Raw genomic sequence first — 16,421 nt, 5'->3', positions numbered from 1 at the left:
CTCTTACATCACTCAAAGCATTGAACAGTCTCCCACTTCACATCAGGGCAGCCACCTCTACTCTTGAATTTTACAAGAAGCTAAAGACCTGACTTTTTAGCTAACAACTACCATAGGCAGGGCAAGGCCTCCACACCTGCTCAGCACCAAAATAACCATGCTAGAGATAGTGCGCTTTACATATACAAATTTGTAATACAAATATACACAACAATTCCTTATAAAACAGCTTAACATGTGAAGGTACTTCTGATGTATTGACAGTGATGTAATGATGCCTCAAGTAACAATCTACATTCATCCACATAAGAGCAATTACAAACAATGAATATGAATGGGACTAATTTACAAGATTGAGATAATTCTGAAAATCAAATCTGACATACAGCCCTAATGGACCTATATTGGACAGCTGCGCTGTAATACAAATCTTTAACACAAAAGGCATTTGTAATATCAATTAATTATATAATCTTCTCTCAGAACAAGTGTACGTATGTTCATTATAAATTTGCTTTTATTTTGTAACTCTACAGAGATGTCCTAAAAACCTATATTAGTGAGCAGTAAGAATAAGATTAAAACTATGCTCAACAACTGTAGACTTGCACAACGATCACAATTTACTTCCAGTGTGCTTCACTGCTTAAATTGATGATAGATTGATCTTAGCTCATCAACTGATCTTACATCAAACATTAGACCACTAGGATCAGGCCCTCTGACCAAATCAACTCTGGTAGCAAATGTTAGAGTGAACATGGACAACAATTCACTTCTCCTGTCACTAGTAAGCCAAATTTCCAACAAAGATTCAACATCATAAGATGCCTGCATCTAACTTCACCTTGCCCAGATTTCTCACAAAAGTTAAACCACTCTCTAATACTATTTCACCTTCACTATGCCAATGACTGCAAATCACATCTCTACTTGCTTCCTAAATACTGAAAACGAAAAACCTAGCAGAATGAGAGCTTTTCAGCTTATCTATGTGACTTGTGTCTAGCCAGCAATCAAAACATTTGACTGGGTAACACTGACATCTCATATAAAGCAATGCATATGTGCTATTCATTTAAGTGGACCAAAATACTTTCAAGAAACTTCACACCTGTTGAAAATAATCACATCTGCACTATAAGATGGCCAGGCATTTGAATGTTCCTTTCTCAAACATTTCCGAACTAGCAGAAGTACATTCTCTGTCCAAGGATGGACACCACCTCATACCTTCTCAACCTGTCATGCTGTAGACAGCACCAGTTAGACCTACTCATCTCACAACATCACCCAACAACTTCACGTAAGCTAAACTGCAAACCATACAGGAGTGGGTACAGAAAACATTACAGAGGTCGCAGGGGGGCAGGAAAATAGAGTAACATGGGGAAATCAAATAGACAAGAGAATGCAATGTAGAGCTGCAACGGAGATGACACAGGAGCAAGAAAAATGTAGGAAAGGGCACATGAGGACGAGCGCATCATGGAGGTAGCAGGGAAGTACAAGGGAAGAGAAAGAGCAACATGACCGCATCAGCGGGGGTAAGAACACAAGGGAAAACTCAATGCATTCTAGTGGTGTGCTTAATCCAAAAGAAAAAAAAATTGCTCCAGAGGAGTGAGCAGAGGAAAATCTCAAGTAAAGTGCCCATGCTCCAGGGAAGGAACACACAGGAAAAGGAAGAGAATCCTACACAAGCTAACAAATAAGAAGCAAGCAAATTGAGAGGGACAGTGAAGTCAATTGAGCATTGTGTGTGCTCCGAGTCCAATGCAAGTTGACAATAGGTCTCATAACAGACAGCACATGCAGTCTAGTAGGCAATACCTAAATATTATGATGGTATTTTCCACGTAAATTACTTGAAAGCCTTGAGCCTTTGCAGAGAGCCTCAATATTACTAAAAAAAAAAAAAGGTAACAAGAATATTAATGATTTTTATTGTTAATAAAATGTTGTTTCAGGGTTCAACTATTATAATACAGAAAACAGGTGGACAATCAAGACTGGAAGAAGGTACTATCTGGTATAGGTGATTAACAGTCTTAAATACCAGTGTCAGTAAATTCTAGATGGCCCTGTCGAGGTGACTGAAAGCTGAGGTAAGACTATGCTTTGAGAGGTTTTAAAAGTTTGTAATGATGACATTGAAACCTTACCCAAGAGAGGAACTTGTACTGGGAGAAGCTGTCTAACAGACTATTGCAGTAGTCCAATTTACAGAGTACAAGTGAACAGAACAATTCTTTGGCTGTATGGTATGGAATTAGTAGGTAGATCCTTTGTACATTAAAACCTGATAACTATGGTGGATACCATGTTTTAGCTATAAACATACAGAAAGTATTTAAAGGACTGATTTTATCGTTACAGGCATCAAGGCAGCATGGGGTGAACAGTAGAAAAAACATGGACTTTTCTTCTTTGGAAGGCATATTTCACTGCATTGCCACAAAATTGCATAGACTGCTAACTAAAGAAGCTGATGTTTAATGAATGTTACATATTTATGCAGCTATAAACTCTTAAGTGGGGTAGCTGAACATTTTAGACAGATCGCAGCTTTAACTTATCAAAGCCGTTCCTGCTTAAATTAAAAGGCAATTCCTGAACTAATGTAAATATCATCAACAAAAAAGGAAAGACAGGAGGGAGACGAGGTGCTCAGCCATCAAGTCGCACTTAACATTCAAGAAAAGCAGTTTCTCAGTTCCGAAGCTCTTTGACAAACAAAAACCCATACGGTAGTTTAAAAGAATCTCAAGCCTTTGCTTAGACAAACAAACCCACTTTCACTTCTGAAATATCACAGCAAACCTAAGCCATTTCACTGTTTTTCAGTAACTTTAACTGTAACCAGTTAATCCTGGGAACCAGGGAACTGAGCTCCTGTTAAGAGTTTAAAGTACAAAACATACATTGCACAATGGTTAGTGTTACATTTCTAAGCATAGTAAAACTGCAATGTGAAGGGCAGTCTCAGCAACAGCATGTTACATTTACTTTCACTAAAACTACCAGTCAAAGAGGGTAAATACTGAGGATGCAGGAGAGTACCTTAGCCGTGGGCTTAGTGTTTTGAACTACGAAGGTTGTTTTATCTTTTGACTGGAAATGCAGTAGGAGCTTCACCCCTCCAGACATCCATCTCTTGCTTACATGGACAAAAAATCACGAGTGTAGAGAGGGCTTTCAACAAGAACATAATTTAGCAGGAAAGACACAGCTAGGTTTTGCTGTGTCAGCAAACTGAGTGTCAACCTACACACTGCGAGTTCCTTGAACATAATTTCACATGCATTAAGGGTGACATTACCCAACAGAACAGCCTCTACTACAGGAAACATATCAAGTGATGTCCTGGAAGGTGTGTACAATCAAACTTGGAAAAAGGTGACGCTGAAGCCAGATTTGCCCCAGAACAGTGGTACTCACCAGGTCCACTAATGTCACGACATAACCAGGTCCATTCTGCAGGCAACGGGGCTAGGATCTTTCACAGAAATATAAGCAGGACAACTGTCTGCGAAAGAAAAAATACTTTTAGACCATCAAAAAAGCACACAATATATAATCTCAAAGGCGAGAAATACATTTCTGTTGAGCCATTCACTATTCTTCTAATGAAAAACTTGTCCAGTAGTATGACCAAGTGGGTGGATTGATTTTGACACATGCATTGGTTTTTAAAAAAGAGTCTCAGGGCTGTGTAAGATTGGAGTACTTACTCAAGAGACCGGTTAATACACTTAGCCCTAGCTGCCACACTTAGATTTTCTCCATACAGCGTATTAAGTCAAATGCACTATGTACCTGTAATTATAATTGCAATTGCATTTATACACTGCTTACTACCCCTGATGAGACATCGAAGCACTTTCCGGCAATTAGCATGCTATCCCAGAATCCAAATGGATTATGAGTAAATTAATATTGGGAAATTAGTTAATTTGAGCGGTATATACGCAAGTATCTTAGCTGGATTGAATAGAATAATGGAGGGATAGAAGAAGGAATAATCTAGAAATTGTTAAATTAGGAGTTCATAGTAGTAAGATCAATCAATCACTGCTTGTAAAGTGCAACTACTCACCGCTGGATAATATGAGGTTTGTGATGAGTAAAAGGAGAGATGGTGTAGGAGGCTGGCCAGGCTTTTAGTGGGTACCAGAGGTACTTACACCTTGTGCCAGGTCCAGTTATCCCTTATTAGTGTAGAAGAGGTGTTTCTAGCAGCTTAGGCTGATAGAGGTAGCTATGGCAAAGCAGCTTAGGCTGAACTAGGAGACATGTAAAGCTCCTACTATACCACTGGTGTCATATGCACAATATCATAAGAAAACACAATACACAGTTATTAAAAATAAAGGTACTTTATTTTTATGATAATATGCCAAAAGTATCTCAGTGAGTACCCTCAGTATGAGGATAAGTTATATACACAAGATATATGTACACAAACCAAAATTAGGTAAGTAATAGCAAGAAAAGTAATTCAAGCAGTGTAGAATTACAGTAGATTGCAATAGGAGCACATAGGTATAGGGGCAACACAAACCATATACTCCAAAAGTGGAATGCGAACCACGAATGGTCCCCAAACCTATGTGAGCTTGTAGAGGGTCGCTGGGACTGTAGAAAAGCAGTGAGGGTTAGAAAAATAGACCACCCAAGACCCTGAAAGGTAGGTGTAAAGTGCACCTACTACCCCCAGAGATCACTTAAGTTGTGATGGGGGGGGATTCTGCAGGAAGAACAAACAACAGCAATGCAACAAGAGTGGATTTCCGGACCAGAGTACCTGTAAGACAAGGGAACCAAGTCCAATAGTCGCGACAGTGTCGGGAGTGGGCAGGAGCCCAGGAAATGCCAGCTGAGGGTGCAAGGAAGCTGCCACCGGTTGGAAGAAGCTTGGACTTCTGCAAGAAAGAAGAGAGCTAGGGACTTCTCCTTTGGAAGACGGATGTCCCACGTTGCGATGAAGCTTGCAGAGGTGTTCCCACGCAGAAAGACCGCAAACAAGCCTTGCTAGCTGCAAGGGTCGCTGTGGAGGTTTTTGGGTGCTGCTGTGGCCCAGGAGGGAACAGGATGTCGCCACTTGAAGGAGACCGAGGGGGCACCCAGCAACTCAGGGAGCCCTCACAGAAGCAGGCAGCACCAGCAAAAGTACCTGAACAGGCACTTGGAAGGAAAGTGAACCGCAGTCCAAGCAAAGTCACAAAAGGGAGTCCCAGGACAACTCAGAAGGTTGTGCACTGCAGGAAGGAGTGCGGGGACCCAGGCTTGGCTGTGCACGAAGGAAATCCTGGAAGAGAGCACAGGAGCCCGAGCAGCTGCAAATCACGCGGTACCCAGCAATGCAGTCTAGCGTGGGAGGCAAGGACTTACCTCCACCAAACTTGGACTGAAGAGTCACTGGACTCTGGGAGTCACATGGACAGAGTTCCTGAGTTCCAGGGACCACGCTCGTCAGGATGATAGGGGACCCAGAGGACAAGGGTTGCAGTCTTTTGGAGCCTGCGTTAGCAGGGGGAAGATTCTGTCGACCACTGGAGATTTCTTCAGAGCTCCTGGTGCAGGGTGAAGGCAGGCTACCCCCAGAGCATGCACCACCTGGAAACAGTCGAGAAAGCCGGCAATATGAGGCGATACAAGGTTGCTAGTAGTCGTCTTGCTACTTTGTTGCGGTTTTGCAGGCGTCCTAAGCAGTCAGTGGTCGATCCTTTGGTAGAAGGTGAAGAGGGAGATGCAGAGGAACTCTGGTGAGCTCTTGCATTCGTTATCTAAAGAATTCCCCAAAGCAGAGACCCTAAATAGCCAGAAAAGGAGGTTTGGCTACCAACAAAAGGAGGATTGGCTACCAAGACAGGTAAGAGCCTATCAGAAGGAGTCTGACGTCACCTGCTGAAACTGGCCACTCAGAGCAGTCCAGTGTGCCCCCAGCACCTCTAAATCCAAGATGGCAGAGGTCTGGGACACACTGGAGGGGCTCTGGGCACCTCCCCTGGGAGGTGCAGGTCAGGGGAGTGGTCACTCCCCTTTCCTTTGTCCAGTTTTGCACCAGGGCTGGGGGATCCCTGAACCGGTGTAGACTGGCTTATGCAGAGATGGGCACATCTGAGCCCATCAAAGCATTTCCAGGGAATGGGGGTGGCTACTCCTCCCCAGCCTTCACACCTATTTCCAAAGGGAGAGGGTGTAACACCCTATCTCCGAGGAAATCCTTTGTTCTGCCTTCCTGGGCCAGGGCTGCCTGGACCCCAGGAGGGCAGAAACCTGTTGGCAGCAGCAGCAGCTGCAGCGGAGACCCCGGAAAGGCAGTTTCGCAGTACCCGGGTACTGTGCTAGAGACCCGGGGGATCATGGAATTGTCGCTCTCCCCCCCAATGCCAGAATGGCATTGGGGTGACAATTCCATGATCTTAGACATGTTACATGGCCATGTTCGGAGTTACCATTGTGACGCTATACATAGGTAGTGACCTATGTAAAGTGCACGTGTGTAATGGTGTCCCCGCACCCACAAAGTCCAGGGAATTTGCCCTGAACGATGTGGGGGCACCTTGGCTAGTGCCAGGGTGCCCACACACTAAGTAACTTTGCACCCAACCTTCATCAGGTGAAGTTTAGACATATAGGTGACTTATAAGTTACGTAAGTGCAGTGGTAAATGGCTGTGAAATAACGTGGATGTTATTTCACTCAGGCTGCTCTCTACAGGCCTGTGTAAGAGTTGTCAGAGCTCCCTATGGGTGGCAAAAGAAATGCTGCAGCCCATAGAGATCTCCTGGAACCCCCCAATACCCTGGGTACCTCAGTACCATATACTAGGGAATTATATGGGTGTCCCAGTATGCCAATGTGAATTGGTAAATTTAGTCACTAGCCTGTTAGTGACAAATTTGGAAAGCAGAGAGGGCATAACCACTGAGGTTATGGTTAGCAGAGCCTCAGTGAGACAGTTAAGCATCACACAGGGCACATACTTATGAGCACTGGGGCCCTGCCTGGCAGGGTCCCAGTGACACAGACTAAAACATATATACAGTGAAATATGGGGGTAACATGCCAGGCAAGATGGTACTTTCCAACAGATGGGAGGAAGACAAAGCTGTAGAAAGGGGTTTAGGAAGATCACAGTTATATGAGGTTTGAGGGATGAGCCCTAGGAAGGGTTATTTTGGAGATCACAGTAGAATGAGGGGAGATAGAGGATAGACTGATAGAGGGAGAGTAGTGCATTGGAAAAAGCTTTTTCCCCCCCGTACAGTAGGAGTAAAGTAATAGAAACATGATCACATAGAAAGGAATGTGTGTAAGAAAGATAATATATTGAGATTTAATGTTGATTTGTATAAACAGACTTAAGTGTTGTAGTATTTGGAGGTAAATTGTGCATTTTTTTTACAACTCAATTTCTTTTAATCATTTCCTCAATATTTCAATTGTGAAGTGCTTGCAGATAGCTATAATATTTACCTGTTGTGATAGATAAATAAAACAGACTCAAGCATCTAATCAAACAACCTATATAGAAAATGTGCAATCACCTATAAACATGTTATGCATATAATATATATTTAACAGTAATATATACATTTGTTAGGCAGTCCTAAAGGGTGTGTTTATATTTAAAAAAATTAAACAGTTATTATACATGTTTGTACAAAGAAACATCTAGATATATACATATAATCAAATTATAACTGTTTAAAAACATGGGGTATGCTATACATTGCTATTTGAGTATGATGGTTATGCAAGGAAGAGGCAACTCTTAAGTATTCTTCTGACGATAAGATCTGTGGATCTTAAATTTGGGGGTAATGAATTCCATAGTTTATCCGCAGAACACAAAGGTGTACCACACCTATTGCCTTTTTCTTGTATCGTGGGGTTTTGCGATGAGGTGCCCATCTTGAGAGAAGGAGCTTCCGTTGTTGAATGTATGTGGCGATTTTATTCCCGATTGAAAGTGGTCTTATTCCATGTACTGCTTTGTGGGTGAAACAAAGCAGCTTGAAGGTGGATCATCTGGAACCTCTAACCCAAGTAGGGCCCTCAAAGCGGGGGGTGGGCTTGTTGGCTTTACACATGAGTAGTCAAGCAGAAGAGTTCTAAATGCGCTGTAGTCTTCAGAGATGATCTTTGGTAGAGGCCATTGGTGTAATTCAGTTTAGACACTAAAAGAGATAGTAGCCTGGACCTTGTCGGAAAAACCCAGGTGGGGGGAAGATGGGTCTCAGAGTTTATGATGATGAAGCTTGATCTTGCCAACTTGTCCACTTGGGCATTCATTGTTAACTTGGAGTAACTCCAAGGTTTCTTACTTCCTTAGATACTTTAGGAAGAGGTCCCAGATCATCAGGCCAGGCACAGAGTGGGTCATAATGTTTGCCATTTGCCACTTGTGAGTATTTCTGTTTTGAAAGTATTCAGTTTGAGATGGCTCCATGTCATCCACTGATCAACTGCTCTGAGGCAACTGAAGATATTGGAATTTCTAATGTGTTTGAGAGTTTCCAGTGTAAGGAGAATTTGCGAGTTATCTGTATAATTGTAGCATGTAGGCTGAAATGTTTTGATCATTGCAGGTAACGACTTTGTGTAGTTGTTGAAAAGCATGGGTGAGGTGATTGAGCTTTGAAGGTCTCCTGCTTTTGTGAAATATGGTTTGGAGGAGAAAAGGGGGAGCATGGATGACATTTGTTCTGTTTTGATGGTAGGAGGTGATCCAGTCGAGAGCAGTCCCTTCCATGCTGGCTTCATAGAGTCCTTGTATTAGGGTGTCATGGTCAACTGTGTCAAAGGGAGCTGAGAGGTCCAAGAGAAGTAGTGCAGCAACTCCACTGTGGTCTCCTGTGTTTTTAAGGTTATCCCAGATGGTGATGAGGGAAGATGTGCCACTTCACGGGCAGAATCCAGTTTGGTAGTCTGAAAGTATGGAATTATCTTCAATGAAGTAGGACACCTAGGCGAATGCTGCTCTATCAGTTTGCCCAGGAAAGATTAATTTGTAACAGGTCTATAGCTGTTGGGGTCATGCAAGCCCAGGTTTGTTTTCTTTAATAATGGGCTTATGTAGGCCTTTATTTTTTATTGTCTTCTGGAAATATTCCTGCAGTTAAAGAATCTTTGACAATTCTTCTTACTGGTGTGGCAACAGAACTAGATAACAGTATGTTCTTGAAAATGTGTGATGGAAAAGTGTCGCATGGGCAGTCAGAAGGCCTCCTTGCTTTTACCAGATCCATAAATTAACTTTGTGATGTTTGTTTGAAGGAATGCAGAGGCTGGGTTGGCTTACTCTTAGAGGGGATTTTTGGAACTGACTTGGTGCTGGTGGCTTTCCTTTGTTTCAAATAGGAGTCCAACATGCCTGCTTTGGTTGTGTAATGATTTGCCAGTTTGTCAGTGAATTATTGAGTAATGGGATAAGTTCCTTCCATGCAATTAGGCTTACAAAATTCGGTGAGAACTTTATAACATTCTTAATTTGCACATTTAGCATTTTGAATAATGTCTGAACAGTATATTTTTCACTTTTTTGATTGTTGATTTATACATTGTTAAGTTTGTATAGATGAAGCTGGTCTTGATTGCCGTTTGTTTTGAGCCAGGTTTGTTGCAACCTTCGGATTTGTGGGTTTATCTTTTTCAGTTTTGTATTTCTCCAAGGTGCTTGTTTTCTTTTGTCCTGATTTGTTGTTCTAAGTGGTATTGGGATTTCAAAAGCTTCCTGTAGCCACTCAAAGTTTAACTGAATTTATTGTGTCTAGAACTAGGCTGGCTGTTAGTTGTGTTTCTAAGTATTTTAATTTTTCACACTGTATAGGGGGATGCATATAAAGTGGTCTTGGGTATGTTGATTTATCGCTTTTTATGTAGGAAATCTACCAAACGGTGGTCTGACCATGTGACTGAAGTAATCCTTTCAAAGGTAACTAGTTCTGGATTTACAAAAATGACATCCAAGACGTGTCCAGTGATGTGTGTGGGTTTGTGTACAATCGGATGTAGGTTCAGGGTGACTGGGCCAGTGATGAGTTTTTAGATGGGGAAGACTGGGTTTGTCAAACCAAATGTTTAGGTCACCAAGAATGCATTTGTTGGAGTGTAGTGTTATAATGTTTCAAACTGTGTATAGTAACGTATCTGGGAATGTTGCATTGTTAGGTGGTGGTCTGTAAAGGAGGAGAAGTTACAGAAGAGAGTTGGTGTAGGGTTGCATCTGGTGATGAAGGCCTCAAGCTTGTATGGAAAGGTTGTCAATTTTGGTGAGGTTTGCTTGCTTGAGTATAACAGCTAGCCCACCTCCTCTTCTGTCTATACAATTGTGTGTGATAGTTTAATAGCCTGGAGGAATGGCTTCAAGCAGTACTGGTGCCACATCATCTCTCACATGATTCAGTTATGAAGAGTAAGTCAGTGAGCATGTCATAGGTGTGGTGCTTGTTTTTAGAGAGTGATCAAGCATTTACTAGTAGGTAGTTTAGAGATTGTGTTCTGGTGGGGGGAGAATGTTTTCTAGGAGAGTAGCAGCATATTTGCAACTTGCAGCAGGTGTCATTAGTGCCGGTATTAACTGTATGAGGGTCGCAATAATGTTTTTCTATATAAGGTTCCTCCGTCCAGCAGGCTTAGAAGGATTTTGTTTAGTCTGCGTGTGTTGGTGGTGATGGTGATTGAGAGGGAGGGGTTGAGTAGTACTTTTGTAGAGTAGCCTTGCTGTGTAATAGACATGGGGATGCAAAGTTGTGAACAGTGGCATTTTTATTTTGTTTGCGTCTATTTAGGGTGAAAGGTGTATGGATCAGGGGTGGTCGTGGAGCATGTGGGTCAATTTAAGGCTCTAAAAATTGTGCAATGGATGAGAGGCGAGTGAATGAGAGTTGTTTGTGTATTGTTGGTGAAGATAATTTTTTTTTGATTAAAGATGGTTTAGGACGTGTTATTTGTGTAGTCATAAGGGTGAGAATGGGTGTATGTATCTAATTTGTGACAAAGTATAATGAAAGTGTGTGTATTTGTGAGAATTTGATGTGCTGGTGTATCAATTAGGTTTTGTTTTTGTGGAGTAGTGAGAAGAGATTTATATAGTGGTCTTCTGTGAAGGATTTATAGGTAAAACATGGCTTGTGAGTGGTATTTGCATTGTTATGAGTGTTTGTGTTACTTTGATCACTGGAAGAGGTAATTTGTGTGGTGGGCTGGAGTGTAAGGATTGTTTTTGGTAAGAAGTGGAGGACAGTGTTGGAAGGCTGAGTAAACGGTTTGTGGTGATAACATTGGCTTTGTTAGGAGGGAGTTGAAGATAGAGCTAGTATTTTGTATGAATGGGATGTGTGTTGTCTGGATGCATTAACGTTGTGTATTGTGGCTCTGTGCTTTGTGATGTGAGGATTTGTCAGAGGTATAGGTCATAGTGATGTTTTGTGTGAGAGTGAAGTTGCCCCTGTGTGGCAGTTGGGGTAGAAGGGTGCATACATCCAGTTTGTGGGGGTTTTGTAGTGGCTGTTGGGACACTGAAATCTGTATGAGGTTTGTTTGTGGTACGTGAGCAGTATGCATTTGCTGAGATTGTGTTTCCATGCTTGTGGATGGCTTAAGGTGGTTGCTGGTGAATTGCAAAAAAAGCAGCATTTCTGGCCCTAGGCCCAACCCGGCAACTGACTTTGTCCTCTAAGCCCTTAGCCTCGACGCCTGGGGTGAGATGCCCCGAACCCTAGTTTTAAATATCTCTATTAGCCAATGGGAACGCTAGCCCTATACAATCACAACCCAAACCCTAGAGCCAATGGGAGCCCGGGCCCTATTATCCAAATATAGACCTAGCCCAAACAGCCAAACAAAACCCAAACCTTAAGCTCTTAGTCCAATGGAAAGCCTAGCAACCAATCAAGACACATATACAACAACCAGTAAAAACAATTATATATATAGACAGGTTCAATCCATACTTTGTAGCTTCCAGATTCAGCCACTAAAATACTGCTTTCTCATGCACTTAAACTAAGCGCCTTTCAAGTAAAAAATGGGTGCTACATACTTTCTAAACAGTTTAAAGCACATTAACCCCTCCCATGCCCTGGCGAGCTGGTCTCGTCCAGACACTGTTGTCGTGAGCCTGGGACGAGACCAGCTCATCCTGAGCCCGGCCCACAGGGGAAGCGCAAGCGCTCCCCCCTTCGGCCTCCCTCCCACACCCCCCAGTTGGGGATGAAAGGGGAATCGCTTCCCCTTCCACCACGACCCCTCCCCCCTCGGCAATCTGATGACATCAGTGCGCTCACAGCGCGCCGTCATCAGAAGCTGCAGAGGACACGATGGAAGCCATTTGCTTCCAGCACATGAAGCGTAAGGACCTTCAACAGGTGAGTCCTTCTCTTTTTGGGGTTGGGTGAGGGAAATCAGACACAGGGGAAAGGAAAGTTTATCCTTTTCCCCTGTGCCTGTTTTCAATGGATTCCGGGGCCCGCAATCGTGGAGCAGGAATCCCCAACTAGGCACCAGGGATTTCGTCTGTAGTTTATTTTGGGGAGCGACCCCTTGAGCAAGGGTCGCTCCCCTGGGAGCAATGAAAAATCCTGTTTGGCCATTTGGGGGGGGGGGGGGGGGAAATCGAAACCCACTAGCAACCAGGGATTTTATTTTCATTACGTTTTTGGGCAGCGACCCCCTTAGACAAAGGTCACTGCCCCAGGGGCAATTAATTTTTTTAATGTTTTTGGGCTAGATTGGTGGACATATTTTTGGCTGATCTTGCCCGGGGGGGGGGGGGGGTCGAAACCCACTAGGCCCCAGAGGTTGTGTGTGTCAGTTTTGTGTCTTGGGGAACCCCTTCTCCTTTGTTTTTTATGCTGGGGGTGTCCCCTTTCCCCCCTTAGGAAAGAGTCACTGCCCCGGGGGCAATTTTATTTTATATATGTTTTGGCCCACAGAGCTGTTGGCCATTTCCCCCCCACCCCACCCCCTTGGGGACACATCTGCCCAGAAGCCACTTAGGCACCAGGGACAATTTCTAAGTTCTTGGTGGCGGGGTGTTTGTCAACTGGCAAAGTATTTGTATTTGTGATTATATCAGTTTATTTCTTCTTTTTGTTCTAGTTCGAAGCTTTTGCTGTCTTTGCTGTGGATCCTTGCAGTTTTGGCAGTAGTTGTCCTGCGGTTTGCATAGCTGCATGTTTTAGGTAAGAAAAAGCAATTTACTCCAACGGAGTATTGGTGATGTGCATGAATGACATGTTTGTAGGTGGTGTATTAAATGCAGGATTGTGTGTGAAATTGTCCTTAGATTTGTGCACAATGATACTTGTGTTGTCATGTCTAATTTGCTTTTTTCTTTTTAGTGGGATATCATTGGTGATTGTGTCTGTGCAGAGTAGTTGATGGTGAGTAGCTTTTTCAGGCAATTGAGTGGTATAGTTTAGTACATAACTCTTATGATAATGCTACACTTAATTACTTATTTTAGACAGTGCTGGTTGTTGCTGGAAATCCATTTGTTGTTAGAAAGGATCATGGCTAGTTGCAGAGTGACCGCAGGTTGTTGGCATGCTTTTTGAGTCGTCTTCTGATCATGATTATGAGACTAACTCTGCACCCGAGGCAGAGGAGGAAGTGAGAGATTCTGGCAGTGAGTTTTCTGTCAGAGAGTATTCTTCTGATGAGGAAGCTGCTCTCAGTGCAAATGAAGGGCCTGTTGTAGAGGAGGACATTGATGTGCCAAGAGTGCAGCAGCCTGGGGCTGAAGGGTTTCCCCATTAGAAGACCTGGTGCCTGGATTGCCCCAAACATGAAGCAGCCACAGTTATCTGCATTTACTAGTCTCCCACGGTGTAGAGTGAATACAGAAAACATTTTGCCCGTCAATTTCTTTCACTTGTTTATGGACTGAGTATTTTTGGAAGAGACTGTTGAGCAGACTAATTTGTATGCAGAGTAATATTTGAGGGACAACGCTGCCAGACTTAGGCCTCAGTCTAGAGCTACTCAGTGGGTTCCCACATATCTGGAAGAGATGAAAAAGTTTTTAGGTTTGACTTTTTTGATGGGGTTGATAAGGAAGCCGTCACTCGCTTCTTATTGGTCTACTAGTCCCTTGATGGCAACGGCTATATTTCCTGCAACTATGACTCATAATCGCTATTTGCTGCATTTTGCAGACAATGCAAAGCGGTAAGTGTGGACAAGTCTTTGGTCCTGTTCAAGGGGCGTTTGGTTTTTAAGCAGTACATTCCTAGTAAGAGGGCATGGTATGGAATTAAATTGTATATGCTGTCAGAAAGTAGTACAGGATACGTCTATAATTTCCAGGTCTACACTAGTAGGGATTCCAGTATTGACCCCCCTGGTTGTTCGCCCACTTTTGTAGTTAGCGAGAAACTTGTGTGGTAACTTGGTAGACTACTGTTTAACAAAGGTCACCATTTGTACGTAGATAATTTCTACACTAGAGTGCAGTTGTTCAAGGAGTTGCTTAGAGTGGACAGATGCTTGTGGCACAATCCATTCTAACCGGAAAGGCTATCCATGGGAGCTTACCTGTAAACAAAAAAAACAAACAAAAAAAAACACTTGAGGGGACAGTTCAGTGCAATGCGGAATGAGCTGCTAGTTCTGAAATTTTCAGAAAGGCGGTATGTTTACATGCTATCTTGCCATCCATGATAAGAGTACTTCACTTCACCTATGACTGTTTGGGGCCAGATTGCCGAAGTGCGCAAACCTGCGAGCATTTTGGACTACAACAAGCACTTGGGTGGTGTTTATAGAGTAGATCAGAGGTTGGAACCTTACACTGCTCTTCGTAAGTCTTAAGTGTGGTATAAAAAGTTGGCCCTACATTTATTTCATTTGGCAACTTTTAATGCTTTTATTGTGTTCAAGGATTTTTCACCTGAGTCAAGGATGAAATTTGTTAAACTTCAGGAGTCAGTGATAGAGAGCCTATTGTGGTGGAACAGGCAAAAGTTCCTAGAGCGGCAGTGGTGGAGGATGTGGCTAGATTGAAAGATCACCACTATCCTGATTACATTTCTTAGTGGGAAAATCTTTTTGGGAGTGGGAGGAATGTGGAGTCTGTGCCCGAAGATGTATCCGGAGGGAGACTCGGATGTACTGCCCTGATTGTCCTTCAAAGCCTGGGCTGTGTGTGGCTGGCTGTTTCAGGAGTTACGACACAAAAAAAAGTTATTGAGAAATACCGTGAGCGTAAACTGCCAGTTTTATATTTTCAGATGTTGAGTTTCACATCTGTCATGTTTTCAATAAGAGCTTTTGTGTTTGTAGTTTTGTATTTATAATTAGTGCTGGCAGTGTGCCTGGGGTGGCACTTGGCTGGCAGTGCGCCTGGGGTGGCACTTGGCTGGCAGTGCGCCTGGGGTGGCACTTGGCTGGCAGTGCGCCTGGGGTGGCACTTGGCTGGCAGTGCGCCTGGGGTGGCACTTGGCTGGCAGTGCGCCTGGGGTGGCACTTGGCTGGCACTTGGCTGGCAGTGCGCCTGGGGTGGCACTTGGCTGGCAGTGCGCCTGGGGTGGCACTTGGCTGGCAGTGCCAGCCAAAAGTCTGTCCACACACTCCCATCAGCTACTGTGATTGCTGTATCAGGCATGTGGGCGTATCTAAGTGATGGGCCTTTTGGTAGGTTTCCCTAGGTGCCGGCTGAGCTAGAGGCCAAAATCCACAGCTAGGCACTTTGCAAAAAACAGCTCTGTTTTCTTTGGGAAAATGTGATGTGTCCACGTTGCGTTTTGGGGCATTTCTCGTCACGGGCCCTAGGACTACCCACACAAGTGAGGTACCATTTTTATCTGGAGACTTAGGGGAACACAGAATAGCAAAACAAGCGTTATTGCCCCTTGTCTTGCTCTACATTTTTTCCTTCCAAATGTAACACTGTGTGTAAAAAAGAAGTTTATTTGAGAAATGCCCTGTAATTCACATGATAGTATAGGCACCCTGGAATTCAGAGATGTGCAATTAACCACTGCTTCTCAACTCCTTATCTTGTGCCCATTTTGGAAATACAAAGGTTTTCTTGATACCTAATTTTCACTCTCTATATTTCAGCAAATGAATTGCTGTATACCCGGTATAGAATGAAAACCCACTGCAAGGTGCAGCTCATTTATTGGCTCTGGGTACCTAGGGTTCTTGATGAACCTACAAGCCCTATATATCCCTGCAATCAGAAGAGTCCAGCAGACGTAACAGTATATTGCTTTCAAAAATCGGACATCGCAGGAAAAAGTTAGAGTAAAACGTGGAATAAAATGGCTGGGGTTTTTTTCACCTCAATGTCAATATTTTTTTATTTCAGCTGTTATTTTCTGTAGGAACCCCTTATAGGATCTACACAAATTACCAATAGCTGAACTCAGAATGTTGTCTGCTTTTCAGAAATGTTTAGCTTT

At 43.3% G+C, this 16,421-nt stretch overlaps 1 protein-coding gene across 7 annotated transcripts in view; it reads right to left on the bottom strand.

Annotated features, from left to right (window-relative positions):
* BCL9 (BCL9 transcription coactivator) overlaps positions 1-16,421 on the bottom strand; it is a 505,695-nt gene that overhangs the window by 140,010 nt on the left and 349,264 nt on the right. For 6 of the 7 annotated variants that reach the window (XM_069202611.1, XM_069202615.1, XM_069202618.1 and 3 more), the window contains one exon: positions 3,442-3,529. The gene's annotated coding sequence lies outside the window, so the exon portion shown is untranslated. The remainder of the gene's footprint in view (positions 1-3,441; positions 3,530-16,421) is intronic. The other variant, XM_069202616.1, reaches the window with a different exon arrangement.

The sequence above is a fragment of the Pleurodeles waltl genome, chromosome 8 (assembly GCF_031143425.1).
Source record: "Pleurodeles waltl isolate 20211129_DDA chromosome 8, aPleWal1.hap1.20221129, whole genome shotgun sequence".
NCBI classification, from domain to species: Eukaryota; Metazoa; Chordata; class Amphibia; order Caudata; family Salamandridae; genus Pleurodeles; species Pleurodeles waltl.
This window is presented reverse-complemented; position numbering and strand designations above follow the sequence as displayed.